The following is an 18,063-nucleotide window of genomic DNA, read 5'->3' as shown; positions in this document are numbered from 1 at the left end:
TTGACTTTTCACCGTTGTTATACACTTCACCTAATTCAGGATCTCTACTCTGTCTCATTCCCCCCTTTCCTAGGAAATAAGTAAATTCTTTTACTTAATGAAAACTTTCATGACAATAAGTGTCTTTTAATGCTTCACTATGTACGTTTGATAAAGAGGTTAGTACAGCCATTTGTTGTAGTATTCGTTGTAGTATTCTCTAGTTCTAAATTAACAATATAATAGATAATCTTAAGCTTATCTAAACTAATATTAGTAAAACTACAATAGGGTGGCACAACTCATTAAGGATTCCATTTGCAGTTGGTGACTACTCAAAGATCATATCTTACCAGGGATGATCTATATTTTATTTTATTCTTTGTAGAACTCTGGTTATCTCTTTTGTATCATGTTGGACAGTAATTAAGGTTTTCTTTCTACTTTCTTGGATTTCTTTCAAGACTTCTAATAGGTCTTGGTGTTTAATTAATTGTTTTACTAATGTAAGGTTCGCCCCAATAGAGGTAGGTGGTAGTCTGTGATACACTGTGTAATTGGCTGTAATCAGCTGGTGGGATGTTACTGGTACTAAATACGAAAAATCACACCCAATAATCTTAACAAAGTTACAAACACAATGATTAGAATGGTTTCTACTAGACAGAATAACATCATTGCTATCAATTTTTACAGCAGCACAAGCAGTTCTCAAACATACGCCCTTTTCCAGTATATACGAGCACAGTTTTCTGGTCAGTGACTGGATGACTTTCAAAGTGGCAAATACTCTGTTCAGTGTCTAAACACATCTTGGGCATTAGCAGTATTGCTTTCACAAATGAATCCCATTTGTTCTCTAGTAATGCAGGATTCTAAGTTTACTGTCTACCACTTTCCATTCATCTTTTCGTGCCCACACTCTATGTTCTGAAGGATAGAGTATTGTTTCTTCATGGTTTAATCTTAGGGCAATGATGGGATGGATAACATAAACAGTGGCATTACGTATGGTAAGCACAAAGGCAGTGGCCACATTAGAAACAGGATCATAGGTGAAATTCACTATAGTCTACTAGGATTGAAACTTCTTTTCAAAATCAATTGCATTATCTCACTCAATTTTCTGAATTTCAGCTGGAAAATTACTTTTACTCCTTTCTTATATGATCAGAGCTGTTGTTGCTTGTATCCATAACTGTGCTTGTATACAACTGAAAGCTAAAGACACATTATCTTGAACTATACTAAGTGCTTCTACTATCAATTTGTGGTCTTGGTCCCCGGCTTCTTCATACTTCTTTACTTTGGCAGTACTTTTGAAATCTGTCACTGGCTAGTTCCTAATGCTAATAGAGATTACTATAAAGGCTGCTTCAATTTTGTTAGGCTGCTTGCTGCAGTAGCCAGTTTATTCATCAGTATTTCTGAATCAATTCTATTTAAAACTCTTAATCTTGTCCCTAATATGCCAGTTAGATGTTTGTTATGGGGAACAGGAACTGCTTTCTGTCCATGATCATCTCTCTTTGCCAGAGGGATGTGCTGGGCTCATACTACAAATTCAGACACACTTCACAAGTGTATCTGACAGAGGTTTAGGTCCTACTTGAGGCAGATGTTTGCTCTGAAATGTAGAGACTTCAGGGAATCTAACTTCTCTCTCTCCTCCCAAAGCACTTGATTTCTCAGATGTGTGGCAAGCAGGAATGTCTCTCCTGGTCACCCACCTTGCCCCTAGCTAAGATCAAGCTGTGGACTGTGTTCAGGGCAGAAGATAATGGAGGGGAAATCTTGAGAGAAGAGCTTAAATTCATTGCAGTGCTTCAGAAGAAACTGGGATCAGGTTTCTGCTACTTGAAACACTCAGCCCAAAAGTGATGCTCAAAATCCTACAGCTTGCTGCTGTGCTCTGAGGGGGTCTCTCTCTCTCTACTTCTTTTAAGCAGAATCTACCTGCTTCAGACTGGGAAAATCACTGATCCAAATCTCTATAGGAAAAGGGACAGCTATAAATAAGGAAAGTCACTTTCCTTGCTTGGGTTAATTTATCGCCTGCAGTTCAGCACTCTTTACCAGCTATTGCCTGGGGGTTCATCCAACGAGCTTGGAAAATGACCTAAGGAAACTGATTTCTTGGTGTTTCTGGTTTTAGGCACCAGGAGAACTGGCTCTTTCTTTTCTTGTTCTGCTCCTGAGATATGCCCGTTTTTGTGACCATGTTGTCCAGCTCTCACAGGAAGTTTTTAGGAAGGAGGAGCAGGCTGGTTGGATTTTTGAGATGTTAATTTGCATCTTCAACTCTACACGTTTGAGAGACTATTCTGGATTGAATAATAGCTGTTGTTCAGTCACATTCTTTACTACGTTAGGTTCAAGTTTGGAGTTTGGGTAGAGTCTGAACTAGTATGGGGTGTATAAGGCCCCGCTGTGGTAAAAAGTGCAGTGTCCCCTTTGAATTCAAATGAAAGTCTGACAGTAACTCGAGCTCAAAGGCAGGTCACTTCTACAGGCTGTATCAGGGTGAAATTACACCAACAGTCTGATTCACTTAAGTTATCACAGACTCCCTGGTGTTCATACATACCAGGGGAGGTTCAGACACTAATTACATCTGGTCTCTCATAAGCTATCTTATTGATGACTAAGCACTTTACTTTGATTTCTTATCTTCAGATTTTTTGAAGTGTTCACAGTTCTTGTTCTTGCTATTCTTACTCTTCACATACCTGATTCTCGTGGATTACTACAGTAGATATGTTTAAATCTTTTATCTCAGAAGGTTTTTTCATGGATCTAATATACTGATTGAATGCCAGGGACCAAGGCCATTCAGCATTGCTTTGGGTAGAGGTACTCTCTAGTTCTAAAACTTCAGTTATAATTCTATACAAAACAATTCTGTACACGAAAGTATGAGCTACTCTTGACTGCAATATACTCATTTTGCCCGAGTAAGTTTTAGTCTCAGTTCATTGTCTCCTGGTGTCACGCTTGAAGGGGCTTCTGGGCCTTCTTCACCCGAGAGTGATGGATCTAGGCATTCTGCTCCTTGAATTTGATTGCAGTGAAGGTGGTGAGAGGTACTTGCAGTGGTCTCTGTCACTATGGTTCCAAAGTCTTCTCTGTAAGAGACTTAACATATACATCATCTTACATCATCTCCAGGCTATCTAACTCCCTGCTCCGAGTTCCAGCCACATGTTTCTCAATTACTCTGAGCTGTTTGCTTAATGCCACTATGTAAGTGGACATTCTGGAAATTCCCCTTGTATTCTATATGGTCTTCTATAAGGCATTCTAAAAGGATTCAGCATTCCTTTAGCGCAAAAGGTTTAGTTTGAATTTGCAATAGTGCTAGTGGAAGAGCTTCTTGCTCTAGTCTTATGATTTTCTGCTTAATCAAATGATTCATTCTCTCCACCTGGCCGCTTGATTGGGGGCGGTATGGGGTGCGAAGTTCTTAAACTATGCTCAGATGGCTTCTAATCTGTTGCACTATTTTGGAAATGAAAGGTGATTCTTTATCTGAGGATATTGTGGCTGGAACTCTGAAGCGTGGTATTATTTCTTATGAAAATGATCTGTTCACCTCTTGAGCTTTGACAGTTCTGGTGGGGAATGTTTCTGGCCACCCTGAAAATGTATCTATTAATACCAGTAAATACTGATACCCCCCTTTCCTTGGGAGTTCTGAAAAGTTGATTTGCCGCTGCTGTACAGGCCCATGGCCTCTCCAAGTCTGACCGAGTTTTGGCCCGGGGGGGGTATTTTGAGGTTAGTCTGGAGGCAAGGATCACATTATCAGCTCACCTGAGTGATAGTGGCATACAGATTCCTGACAATGATACAACAATCTTTTCAATCAGATGTGTGTTCTAGAAAGCTTGTGGGAATTACTACTTCAAAGTCAACACTTCATTTCAATGCACTCTGTATCACTCGCAGCCTTGGTCATTTCGAGAAAGGAGCCGCACTCTATAAAAGGCTTTAAGTAGTTAGTAGTTAGTGTGTTTTCTAGTGCCCTTCCTTCACTAGTAACCACGAAAATGGGAAGGGATTACTAGCTCTCTTTCAATGGTAGCTCACTCTTTGCAGTTGTACGTCTCTTTTGATTAGTATTATTGTATTATGGCTTACCTTCGAGGAAAATCTGTACTTCACCCTTTGCTGCTTTCTTTGCCTCTCTGTCTGCCAGCTCATTTCTTTCTTCTAATTTTAAGCTCACTCTCTGGTGTGCCTTAATATGCTTTTTCAGGTAGCTGAACTGCTTCCAGCAGCTGGATTGTCTCTTCTTTCTCTGTGAAGTCAGCAGTCTCTTCTCTTTCCAGATGGCTCCATGTGCATGCACAACTCTGAATGCCTTTGCTGTTTCTAAGGCATGGGTCCATGCATTTATCTCAGCATCCTGTGCAGAGGTACCTGTTGGTAAGGGTCCAGAATCTATTACTTCTCTGCAGGTAGTCACTGTGAATTTTGCAATGTTGCTTTCTTGTCAGTGAACCAGGTCTCTGCATCGTCTGGAGGAGTATCTTTTAAGTCTGGGCGGCTGGAGTAGGTAGCTTCAATGGTCTCTAGGCAATCGTGGTGTACTGCTTCTCTTTGATTCTACTGAGAAAAGAAGCTGGGTTGACAATATTAGTCACCACTATCTTTACATCATCTTGCTCTACCATGATGGCCTGGTATTTCAGAAACTTCTGTGGTGAAAGCCAGTGGCCACCTTTTACTTCTAGTACTGCAGACACTGTGTGGGACACTAGCACAGTCATTTTTGTCCTAGGGTAAATTTGTGTGCTTCTTGAATGTTCAGCACAACTGCTGCTACAGCTCTGAGGCAACTTGGCCATCTTTTGGCTGTTGTATTTAGTTGCTTAGAGAAGTAAGCAACTACCTTCTGGTATGGACTCAAGTCTTGAGCCAATATTCCTAGGGCAATTGCTTGCATGGAAAAATAGAAAGAATGCTTTACTTACATCTGGAAGTTTCAAAGCTGGAGCCGACATGAGGGGACTCTCTAGCTGGGGAAAGGCCCGTGTGGCATCTCTTGTCCACTGGAGATCTCAGTTCCCATTGGCAATAAGAGCATAGAGGGGTCTGGCGAACAGTCTATAATTATAAACTCACAGCTGGCACTACCCTGCCATGCCTAAGAAGGTTTGGACTTCTTTCGTTGTCTGGGGTTCAGGGTTTGGCATAGGGTTTCTCTGCCTTAAAGTCTGCTGCTCAGCACTCACTTCTTACCCCAGGTAGATTACTTTCTGTTTCACTACCTGTGCCTTTTTCTTTGAGACTCTGCGTCTTTGGAGTCCTAGGAAATTCAAAAGGCTTACCGTCTAGGCTTCTCTTGCTTCTCTCATCCAAGTGGCTACTAGAAGATCATCTACGTACTGCAACAGCTTCTTTTCTTCTTGTGGAGCTTCCTGGGACTCTGAGTCTTTGCAAGCTGTTCTCCAATCGGAATGGGGAATTTTGAAGCCTTCAGGCACATGGACTATGTGAGCTTGTGTTTGAATGCAAAAATGTTCTGGCTGGCTTCGTGGATAGCGAGGCAAAAGAAGGCATCTCTTAGGCCTAAAACAGTGAACCAGGTTAGCTCAGGTGTTAAACAAGTTAGTAAGGTCTATGGATTTGCTACCACAGGGTACAAATTCTGTGTTATCTTATTGACAGCCCTTAATCTAGTACTATCAGTTATTGGACTGATTCTTTCCTTACTTTCCCTTTGAGGGTACTACTCAGTTCTCACTGGTTGTGTTCTTTCATTAAGCTTGATGGGGGAGCATCCCATGGGGGAGCATCTTTCACTCTCCCTGGTACAGCAGAGGCCCATACCCTTGAAAACAGTTATTTACTTATTCTAATATCTTTTTACTAATGTCTTTCTTAATTTCAGTGTCTGTTATTATTAAGCTTAACATCTTTATATTATTTGCCTCTAGAGTAACCTTTCTCATTTGAGAATGTTTAGCAAATTTGAGTGAATTGTACAAAAGCTTTTAGGTACACATAGTACACATGTTACCTTAAAGGTTTGCAAAAGTATGCCTTCTCAGACTGGCCAGTTGTTCATTCTCCACACTACAACATAAACATTCTCCACAGGTACTAAAGCTTTATTTAAAACTGAACACATGACTCTTGTGCCGACAAAAATTCTTCCCTTTTGGGAAGGTCACCTTTACCCCTCCTCCCTTACCTTGGGAGGAAGCTTTTAACAAATCATATGTACTCATTTTGCGAACTGTGATTGCTTCGCATTTCAGCGTGATAATCCTTGCCTGATTTCATACGTTGCTATCTTATGCTGCATGCTGAACAACATGTTTGATTTGCTTTCTCTTTGCCTTGTTTTCCTTTTCAAGGGCCAAGACCAGAGAGCGGTCTGATCTCACAGTCTCTTTGTCATTCTGGGTGATTTCTTAAAACAAAAGACATTTCAGCATACAAAAACTATCTCATTTATCTTCTTATTATAAAACAGTACTAACAGCAATGAAGCACTATAAATCTTTTTATTTTCTGAGCTGCTCTTACTGGCAACCTCTTCCCAGTGAGCCCCTCCCAAAAGGGGCTAATTTAGGAACCTGTTTGCTCTGGTCAGTTCTCATTATTTATTTCTCTTTGCCCTATCTCGCTTCTATTCAAACTTTTTTACAGACTTTCACAGTAGTTTCTCAGTTTTCCTCCTATACACACAGCTCCAGGTGGCAGGTATCAGCTGTGATTCTCACACACAAGCTCTAAGACCTTAGGTTCTGAATCCGCTTGACCAGAAACTTCTAATTTACACTCGGGGCGTGTACTCTGACACTTATTGGAACAGCAAAACAGCAGTACCAGTGTTTCTCATAAACACCGCACTGCAATAATACCTGCACATCCAGCTTTTGCCCACAGGCCATTCCCGTGTTCTCTGGGGAGACAGGGCAGCTGGAGCTGTCCCTGTGCCCAGAGCACAGCTACTGTCACCTCACACAGCGTGCCAGCCTCTTGATGTACTAAAGGCTCCCCGAAATTGCTCACAAAGGCGGGCTATTCTGTTTGTTACAGAGAACTTTAAATCCTTTCAGCGGATTGTTTCCAGTAAAGACTTACTGCAGTACCAACCGAAGTCTCATAAATCTCATAAGTCTCATTAACTAATTCATCTCATTCATCTCTTCTACAAAAACTCTGTTTTAAAAAATATCAGTCTTTTCTAGTTCTCTTCTTGCACAATCTAATTAAGCACTGTGTCTACTTACACTTGTTTTGCTGCTTTGCAAAAAGGCTGTGCTAATCACAGCCGAAACTCTGATATGCCCACAGACACAGACACATGCACTCTCCCCCCCCTTTATCTCAAATTCACTAGAGCTAAGGCTTGAATTACTATGAGGGGGAGAATTCTTGGAATTCTTTTAACTCACTTTATCGAAGTTAAACATAAATCACTGTACTATAGTTCTCTTATGTAAAATGCTACTCTTGTTGCAACAAAATCTTAAAATCTCTACAAACACCACTATACAATCTGAGAATCAAATTACCACAATGCAGCGGAAGAAAATCACCACACAAAATCACTGGGAAGGGGCATATTTCTCAAAGTGCTCACTTTTCTCGACACAACACAGCATACTATAATTCAGCATTTACTCATATCAATTTTCCTGGACACAATCAAAATAACAGCACACAGTCTAGAGATCAAGTCCAAACATCTAAGAAAAAGGAACTCTCTGAGCTCATACTCACGGTTAAAATGTACCAAATCTACACAAATCACTACATTCAAACACGATAAATACTATCACTGATATTCTTCCACTCGCTTCTCCGTGGGGCACTTCTCTCCCTGCCCCCGCAGCCTGCTGCAGCCGGCGCCTCTGGCTTCACTCGGCTGCTTCAAACACGGGGAATACTGACCCCCCCGCACTGTAGGGCACTGTAGATTTACTCTCTTTTATACATCATACACATATCACCTGCACGATCACAAACACAGTGCACTTGCCACACACATTAACTATACAGCAACACAGTGTCCGGACATCACTCACACACGCACAAACAAAAGAAACATACGCGAGTTTAGCTCTGCCCTATCAGAACCTGAATTCTAATACACGCATACACGGGTTCATCCAGCTTACCCCAGAGCTGCTGGCAGTCCTGCTCTATCAGGACGACGAAACGACGAACCCCGTCTCTAATACAGCTGCTCTATCAGCTGCACCCATGAACCCAGACGTCTCTGGGTGGTTTACTCCCTTTCTCTCCTTCCTCCCCCCTGGGGCCCCTTAGTACATACCATATCTTCCTCCGCAGGCCAGCAGGTCATTGTCTGTCCTCGCAGGTGGCAAGTTGAGACAAGCGGAGCCCCACCAGGAAAAAAATCCTGGGGCGCGCCTTGGAGGTCCGTCTATCCCCCCTGCCCCCGCGGGGACAGAGAACTCCTGGCTGGCTCGACATAATGTTTTGCGGAGAAAAGAAGAAACCTCACAACTTTATAAAAGTTGTAAAGCTCGGTATGTTTATTTACGACGCCGGACGCACACAGAGAAAAATTCTCTTCAAAAGGCATGCGTACCCCTGAAGATTTCAGACCTCCTTTTATCTCCCTTGCATATGCATACAGTTTCACAATAAGTTCATACTTATTCATCCTGCATGACACTTAGCACCAGTTCTTCTTTATCAAAGGAATTTCTAGGTCAGGGCAAATTGACCTCGTGGTCTTTTCTGTTTTTCTTTCTCTGTCTCCTTGCTGTCTCGGCATGCGAGTTTTTCCTTCAGCTTTGGCCATTTGACTTTTCACCGTTGTTAGACACTTCACCTAATTCAAGATCTCTACTCTGTCTCAGTGGGGAGGAGGTGTGGAAAAGGTCTGTTTGATCGTCAGCCATGAAGGGTCTTGATTTTCATAAATGTTCAGGTTGCATTAGAAGGTTCTGAGGGTTAATATCAACTGGACATTGCTGATATCAATCCATACATATTAAAAGAAAACAGGACAAAACAGTTCTCTCTGCTTTTTTTTTTTCAATATTGCAATTTCACTTTTAATACACTTGTGAATTTATAACAGAAATATTGAAAACTTAGATTTTTCCCTGTGACTTGTATTGTTCTAGTGTTTTGAGCAAATGTTTATGAGCTTTTCTCACTGAATTCCTGAACTGAAGAGATCAAGAAAGAAGAAGCCTCTGGAGTAGTGAAATTCATCAGCAACCTCCAAGTGGCTGAGGATCCATCCCCATCAGAGCAGCAATGAACAGAAACAGGCACAGCTTGGTGGCTGCCCCAGCTCTGGGATGGGCCCTGGGCCTGGAGACGGAGCAGCTCTTGAGGGCCCCAGGGCCAGGGCTCTTGTGCTGCCCTGGGCAGATGGGATGGCAGCAGGGGCTGCAGAGCTCTCAGCACCTCAGCCCGAGGTGAGCAGGGCAGCCAGGGAGCCTCCTTTGGCCTTGGCCAAGCACATTCCCCCATGGCTGAGGCTGAGTCCTGTGGCCGCTGCAGCTGCTGCTGTGCCCTTGCCAGGGGCTGAGGCCATGGGGCAGTGCCCAGAGCAGCCTGGCCTGAGCAGAGCTGTGGGGCCAGAGCCGGCTGGGCTGGGCCGGGGAAAGGCCCTTGGATCTGCCCAGAGCTCAGGGCAGCTGGCAGAACTTGCAGGGAGCTGGGCTGGGCTCCGAGAGGCTGGCCCAGAAACCATCAGTGTCCATCTCAGCCTGGCTGGGCGTGCAGGGGCAGGACTCCGGCCAGGCCTTGTGGGGCAGGGCCAGCGCCTGTGCAAGGCATTGCAAACAGGCAAGTGGCCCAAAGGGGAGGCTGCTCTGTGCCCTTGGTGGAATGGACAGAGCAGGGAGGGGGCCCAGGACATTTGTCAGTGCCAGCCTCTGTGCCCCATGCATTGGCAGCCCTGGCTGCTGAGCCCAGCTTTGGCCTGGGCTGAGTTTGGCTGTGGCCCAGCTCCATCCTCCTGCGGGGCTCAGGGCCTGTTCTCGGTCATGGCCAGCCCTGGCTGCCTCTCTGCCGGCCCAGAGGCCGGCGCAGGGCTGTTTGTGCAGCCCCACAGGTGCCACGGGCTCTGCAGGAGCTGGCAGAGGCTGCCCAGCAGGGAGGCCATGGGGCACAGAGCCCCAAGGCTGCTGTGGGCACCACGGCACAGGGGCCATTCCCAGCCGCAATGCTCCTGGCCTGGGCTGGGCCTGCACAGGGGCTGGGCCATCATGGCTGGGCCAGCACAGGGCCACAAAGGGGCCACACAGCCGCTGCCGGGGCTGACAGCAAGGCCAGGCATACACAAGCAATTGCTGAGCATGGCCTGCGCTGGCCAGGCCTGACTGCGCCAAAGGCAGAGCTCAGCTGCCCTTGGGGGCTGCAGGAACAGTCCAGAGACCAAAGAGCTTCCATGGCTGTGCTGGAGACCAAGGCTGCAGGAGGGAAATGCAGGGCTGCTGCGGGATGGGGAGGGCATTGAATTCCAGCACACACCTCAGCTCTCTGATGATCCCAGCATCATGCTTGGCCCTATTTCAGACTGGAGCAGAGCAGATGTTGATGGGACAGGGGCCCTGCAGGGCTGTCAGGGACCTGCAGCTTGCAAGGGGCTCTGCTCTCCCTCAGGTGCTCTCAGAGAGATCCAATCCCAGCTGGGCACCTCAGGGCACAAGTGGCACTGCCTGTTCATGGACACACAGCTGATGTCTGCCAGGAAAGGGGCACAGGTTTTAATACCTGTTAGTTTCATACTTACAAGCAAATCTTTATTATTTCAGTCATTTGATTACTCTTAAGGAATGGCAACGTTTTACTACCAGAAGCGGGGATTTCCTGGAAGTGTACTGATGGCAGGAGAAGAAATACTGATCTTCCCATCTACTTGTGTCACCAATAATCAGTCTATTATTCAATCTCTCACTTTTCCATCAAATGCTCCCATCTCTCCTGGTTAAATTGCCATATCTAAGGACATCTGTTCACTTAAACAGCTGGATATTTGTTTTTCCATTGGTCCCAGATTTTCTCCACTAGATGCTTTCCGGTCATTCAAGTGCCTCTCAACTTACTTGTGTCATGCTTTGAGCTTCAGGGAGTTGCCCAAACTTTCTGAAGTTTAAATAAATATCACATAAGGTGACATCTTAATTGTCTTTATATCTATCACCAAATTACCTTTTCTTATATCAATGTCTAAAACTGTTCCTCTACAGGAATCCTTTGGGGATGGTGGACATGTCAGATGCTGCTGGGACATTCCAGAGAGCTGAGGGAAGAGCTGTGATGGTTGTTAAACTGCTCAAATGTTCAACTTGTGTTTGTTTGCAAGAAACCTTTCTGTACCTCTGAGTGTCACCAGTCCCTGAGCCCAAAGGACACAAACCTGATGAGTTGTGGTTCCCACTGCAGGGGCTGCACTTGGACCTTGGCTCTGCACAGGAGAGCTCTTTTCCTCACCTTTCTCGCTTTTCCTCCCTCTGGGCATGGAGGGAGCTCCTGACTTCAGCCTGTGACTCGTGTGTGCAAAGAGCATATCTGGGCAGAATTGGGGCAGGGAGGGTTTGGGGGGACCTTGAAATCTGTGCTGGTCATAAAAGGTGTTATCCAAAGCTCTGAGACTGTCTGCTGTGGAAAATGGATTTAAGATCCAGCATAGGAATGACTTTTGCATTTGATGGAGCTGTGCCTTCCCTTGGCTTTGTTGGCTGACAAGAAATGAACATCCCTCTGTGTCTCAGGCAGCTCCTTCTCCAAGGAAAGCAGGTGGGAGTTGGAGCCAAGGAGCTGAAAGCTGCAGGTGCAGCCTGGGCTGGAGGGAGCTCAGATTTGCACAAGGCTGCTCTGAGTGCCAGGGCTTGGATGGGGGAAATGGTGGGGTGGGAGTAGGGACAGAGTCTGATTGATTGTCAGCCATGAAGGGTCTTGAATTTCATGTCTATTCAAACCGCATGAGGAGGTACTTGGACTCAGTGTCAATTGAAGACTGCACATGTCAATGAAGTACGAGTTAAAAAAAATAAATTACAGGACTTAAAAAATATTTTCTCACCCTGTTTTTTTTTTTTTTTAATATAGTGTATTCACTTTAAATAGACTTCTGAAATCTGTAGAATTAACCACAAATAATTTGGAAACTGAAATAAAATTATTCCCAGAGGCTTGGCTTGTTAAGGTGTTTTGAATGTGGATGGTCCCTGGGACACTGAATTCCTGCACTGAAGAGCTGAAGGCTGAACAAGCCTCTGGAGCAGGAAAATTCAGCAGCAGCCTCCAAGTCGCTGAGGATGTCAGCAGCCCCCACTGAGGCCATCCCTGCCTAGACTCTGGGGGAATGGGCAGACAAGGAGAGTGTCCCTGGGGCTGGGGCAGCACAACTCAGAGGCAGCAGCGGCTCCAGCTGGGAAATGGAGTGTGGAATGTGGCTGGGAAAGCCCTGCCTGGGCTGTGCCAAGCAGGACACAAAAGCCCTGACCCCCACCCCCCAAACAATTCTCTTAATGAGACATTTAAAAGGAACTACAGATGTTTGTGTTCTCTGAAATGGACACACTGGAGAAATACCAACAAGAGAATCTCAGGAGCTCAAAAAAACAAAACAAACATTACTGGCAATTTCAGAAAATTAGAGAAACTTGGCAAATAGTTTAATATAGCATTGAATCAATCAAAAAAACATTTTACATTACTTGGCCCATTCAACTTTACAAAGTCTAAGCCTGTTCAATATAATGTTAATCAAAATTTGCAAGATGGAATTAGAAAGTGAGAAAGAAACAAAAAAAAAAATTAGAGAAGCACACACACAGCTACCAAACCCTGAAGTCCAGCTATGTTCTGATGGAAATTCCAAGAGGAGGTAGGGTCAGGATGTGTGACTGCCTTGTGGTCAGCCTCAAATACCGCTTGGTCTTCCTGGGCCCTTCCCCCAGGTGGGCCTTGGGCTCATTTGGTCCCTCAGGAGCTGGGCTGGGGCTGCAGAGGTGGCTGTGGAGCATTGCCTGTGCTGTGCCAGGGACTGGCAGACACTGCTGGGCTGGGATAGAGGCTCGGGGGGATTTGGGTTGCTGGACAGGGCAGGGCTGGGAATCCAGGGCAGGGCAAGGCTGGACGTGCCCCTTCCTCCCCCACACACTAAAAGTTTCAAGCCAAAAATCTTCTCCAGTCTGCCACAGTAAGGCAATGTTGGACATGAAATCCCAGTTCTGGCCATGGGCACCTGGCCAAGAAGGACAGCTCTTTTCCATAGGAAGGAAAGCACAGAATCTTGCCAAGTGTTTTGGGAACAGATGAGAGGTGACTGTCATGAAACCGCTGCCAGCCAGACTTGTCCTGGCAATATTCCTATGGGAACAATCTCTGGATATAAGGAAATTTGGAGGTGAAACTCCAATTCTGCCCATATGTGCCTGGAGCAGAATGTCAGATCTTTTCCATAGGAAGGAAAGCACGGAGCACCACTGTTTCAATAGTGGATGAGGCCCTCAACATGCCAAGGTCAGCCTGACCTCTTGGGAGGTGAAACCAGCCAGACCTGTACTGTATTCCTTTGTTTTTATGGGGCCCTGAAGTGTCACAATGGTGCCTTTGTACTGTGGGGCTCCACACTGCCACAATGGCTCCTTGATTACAAGAAGACCTGAAATGTCACAATGGACCCCTTGTTCGATGGAATCCCGCAGTGTCACAGTGGCTCCCAGGTTTCACAATGGTTCCACTGATTCCATGAGGCCTTGCAGTGTCACAATGGTCTCCATGGTTCCCCAGGCCCCACAATGTCACAGGACTCCTCTGTTCCATGAGCCCTGCAATGTCACAATGGACCTTTAGACCCTGGAGGTTTGCAGTGTCACAATGGTTTCATTTTGGCTCCACAGTCTCCCAATGGTCCATTGATGACAGGAGGCCCTGCAATGTCACAATAGACCTTTGCCTCCATGCAGCCGTGCAGTGTCACAAAGGCCTCTTGGTTTCACCAGGCCCCATAGTATCAAAATAGTCCTCTTGGTTCTGTGGTGACCCCCAGGGTCACAATGGTCTCACTGGTCCCATGAGGCCTCACAGTGTCACAATGCTTTCCTTATTCCATGGATCCTCATAGTGTCACAATTATCTCCATGATTCCATGAGGCCCCACAGTGTAACAATGATCTTCTTGGCTCCATGGTGCCCCACAGTGTCACAATGACCCCTTGGTTCCATGAGGCTGTGAAGTGTCACAATGGCCTCTCCATGATTACATAAGGACTTGCAATGTCACAATGGACCTTTGGTTCCATGGGGTCTTGCTGTATCAAAATGATCCCTACATTCCATGAAGCCACACAGAGTCAGCACGATCCCCTTGGTTCCATGAGGCCCAGCAATGTCACAGTGCTCTCCATGATTCCATGAGGCCCCACAGTGTCACAGTGGTCCCTTGGTGTCACAGGGCTCCACAGTGTCACAATGGTCCCTTGGTCTCACAGGGTCCCACAGTGTCACAATGGTCCCTTAGTTCCATTTGCCCTGTGCTGCTGCATTCCCCTCACCTTCTCAGGCCACCCTGCCAGCTGAGAAATGCTCCTTGGGCCTCGGCCTTGGCCAACAGCCCCTGGGCTCAGCTCCTCTGCAGCTCATCACAAACACTGTCTGCTCCAGGCACTGCTGCTGCCCAACCACCTCCTGCTTTCTGTAGAAGCAGCCCTGGGAACTGTTTTTGTTCCCTCAGTGGCACAATATCCCTGTTCTCACACTGCCAAAGAAAGCTGTTGGTGCCAAGTGTGGCCAGGATGAACCATTGCTGGGACTGAAGCCCCTCTCTTGGGGCCCTGCACACAGCGCTCCAAAAGGAGCCCTTGGAGCTCTCCTGGGCCAGCGACTCCCTCTGAGTGGGGCCTCTCCCAGCCGGGAACTCTCCCGTTTGCTGCACTCAGGGATCCTGAACAACGACAGAGCCTGGGCCGATCCCCCCCACTGCTCCAGGCTCAACCCTTCACCCACTGGGGAGATGCCAAAGGATCCACAGTGAGCATCGCCTGCCCTCAGGGGAATTTCTCACAGGTGTCTTGCTCTGACTCTTTGTGTCCGTGTGCACACAGGAGTGCCTGTGCTGGGGAAATGTGGCAGAAATGCTGCTCTCTAAGGGCTTGGAGCGCCTTGGATAGATGAGTCAGTCAGGCCTGTAAGTAAGGTTACATCATGACAAATAAGTTAAGGTAAATGGTATTAAGAGGTTTTATTTTTGCAAAGTTTACTATGTTATAAGGTAAGTTGAATATTGTTTAATGTTATTCCACTATTAAATCCTTAAGTCATTGGTTGTAAGTTGTGGTTAAATACTGTTAAGCTCTGTTCTTTTCCTAAATTGTGAAGTTGAAGGTATCAGTTAAGGTTAAGGTATCAGTGAAGTCCTGTTAAGTTTGACCTCTGTCAAGCTTTTATTTCTTTATTCATTTTATCCTTGCCCTCACTGTCCTTGTGTCTCAAACACACTGGGACAGTTCTCAGCTCATTTCTGGTTTGATTGCCTGGATTCTGTTTGGTTTTGTTGCTGCTTTGTTTCTTTGGTGTGCCAGAAGTGTCCAGTCAGGAGCAGAGTGACTCTTGCCAAGGAACTCAGTGCTGCTTTCCCTTAATATTAAATCTGTTTTTTGCTGATCCCTTGCTGGGGATTTTTTCAGCGCTCTTAGCCCCTCGTTGGTATCAGGGTGAAGGAGCCCTGGCCCAGGTTCTGGCCCTGGGGGACACGGGGACGCTGCCGGGGGGTCCCTGGCACCCTGTCCCACCCCCAGGGCCCTGGCCCCTGTCCCCGTGTCAGGCTCTGGGGTCGATCGCATGGAACATCCTCTGGGGGAGGCTGCGGGGCCAGGGGCAGGGGGACCTGGGAGGAAAGGGGACCCTGCTGTGCACGAGCAGGGTTGGACTGCTCTGGGGGAAGCTGTGAGGGGGGCTGGGGCAGAGTGACCTCCCCAGTGACCTCGCACTGCCCCTGTGATATCACACTGCCCCTGTGATGTCACAGCCCCTATGGTGCCACACAGCTCTTTTGCAATGTCACACAGCCACCTGTGATGTCACAGCCCACTCTGGGTTGTCACAAAGCCCTGTGATCTCACACAGCTAACTATGAGATGTCACCCTATGATGTGCTACATCTCTGCTTTGTGATGTCACGGAAGTCTCTGTCACAACCTGCTCTATGATGTTACACAGCCACCCAGTGATGTCACAACCCACTCTCTGAAGTCACAGAGCCACCCTCGATGATGGCAAAATCTGCTCTATTGCCTCACACTATGATGTCACAGACAGCTTTGTGATGTCACAAACCCCTCAGTGATGCCACGAGACCTTTTCTCTGATGTCATACTGGCACTCTTTAATGTCACAGCACACACTTTGAACCTCACAGCTAGCTCTATGATGTCATCCAGCCATGCCATGGTGCCACAGCCTGCTCTGTGATGTCAGAGAATCCCCTCTATGATTCTGTAGCTGCTCAGTGACTTCCACAACAAACTCTCTGACGTCATAGACCAATCTGTTGACTTCAAATTTGCTTCCTAGAGCACTATATTCTAATAGTTGATAAAGCTCCTGAACTGTGGAGTAAATAACTCGGGTTAAAATCTCTCTTTCTGATCATGATCAGAATCAATCAGAGCTGTATTTATAGAAATATATCTGGTATTCCATCATTAATCCTGTGGGACAAATTGGGTTAAAGCTGAATTCCACCTGTCCAGTCTTTTACACATAAACCTTTGACAAATTCTCGGGCTGGGATTGGATCCAGATGTTCCCAGTCTCCTCTCTTAGAAGAAATTTTAGCAGTCTAGGAGACCTGCAAGGGTCTGAGGATCCAAGGTGGCTCTTTGGTATAATATCTGCACCTCAGGTCTCAGCAGGAGTTTATCCAATAAAGAAATAAAGCTTTTGCCTGAAGTTCCCACTGTGCCCATGACAGGAACCCCTGTGACAGTCTGGGACATTCCGGCTCTTTGGCAGCCTGGGGACACTTGGGATGTCACCGTGGAGCCCCCAGGAGTGCCTGTGACAGATCGGTGCGTTTGCAGCCCAAGGTCCCCTGGGATGTCACCATGAAATGGCTGTGACTGCCTCTGACCACAGGGCTCTTTACCATCCCCAGAAAGCCCTGGGATGTCTCCATGGAGCCCCTGTCTGTGCCTGTGACATTCCAGCTCTGGAACAGCCTGGAGACTCTTGGAAAGTCCCCATGGAACCCCTCTGAAGGCCTGTGACAAATCTGATCCTTAGCAGGCAACCATCACCAGCCCACCTGTTGCTATGGTCAGTCCCTTGGCAGCTCCATGGAGACCCCATGCCAGGGGTGGTTGCCATGGACACCAGCTCAGGCCTGCAGCCAGAGCCCGTTGCCGTGGCAACCATTGGCAGCCCCTTCCCCAGGCTCATGGGATCCCAGAACCACAGAATTGGCTGAGCTGGGAGGGACCATCAGGATCCTCCAGTCCAACTGCTGGCCCTGCACAGGACACCCCAACAATGCCAGCCTGGGCCTGGCAGCGCTGTCCAAACGCTGCTGCAGCTCAGAGAGCCCTGGAGCTGGGACCCTTCCCTGGGGAGCCTGGGCAGGGCCCCAGCAGCCTCTGGGCAAAAACCTTTTCCTGAAATCCAACCTGAGCCTGCCTGGACTCAGCTGCAGCCGTTCCCTCTACTCCTGTCCCTGGGCACCAGAGGGAAGAGGTTCCCACAGCCCCAGCCAGGGACCCGCTCCCAAGGCTTTTGCCATGGCCACCAGGGCTGGGACCAGCTGGGATGCTCGGTTTCCACGGGCCGGGCTTCAGGAATGGGATTCCCCAATTTTCTGCTCCTGCTAGAACCATGCTGTCCTCGCTGCCCTCCCGCCTCCCATGGAGAGCACAAAAGGCAAAGATCCCGGGCTGGGATAAGAACAATTTATTGGGAACAGCAACGAGATAAGGAACAAACAAAACCAGAAACAATATTGTTAACAGATAGGACTGTGTACAGGGAAAAATCAACAAAATTCATTGGATCTTCCTGGCCACAATTTCCCCTTCCTGGAAATTTCACTCTGCTCCTCCGGGAGAGACAGAGTCCATTTCCTGCCCCTGGCAA

Source organism: Zonotrichia albicollis, chromosome 30 (assembly GCF_047830755.1).
Source record: "Zonotrichia albicollis isolate bZonAlb1 chromosome 30, bZonAlb1.hap1, whole genome shotgun sequence".
NCBI classification, from domain to species: Eukaryota; Metazoa; Chordata; class Aves; order Passeriformes; family Passerellidae; genus Zonotrichia; species Zonotrichia albicollis.
This window is presented reverse-complemented; position numbering follows the sequence as displayed.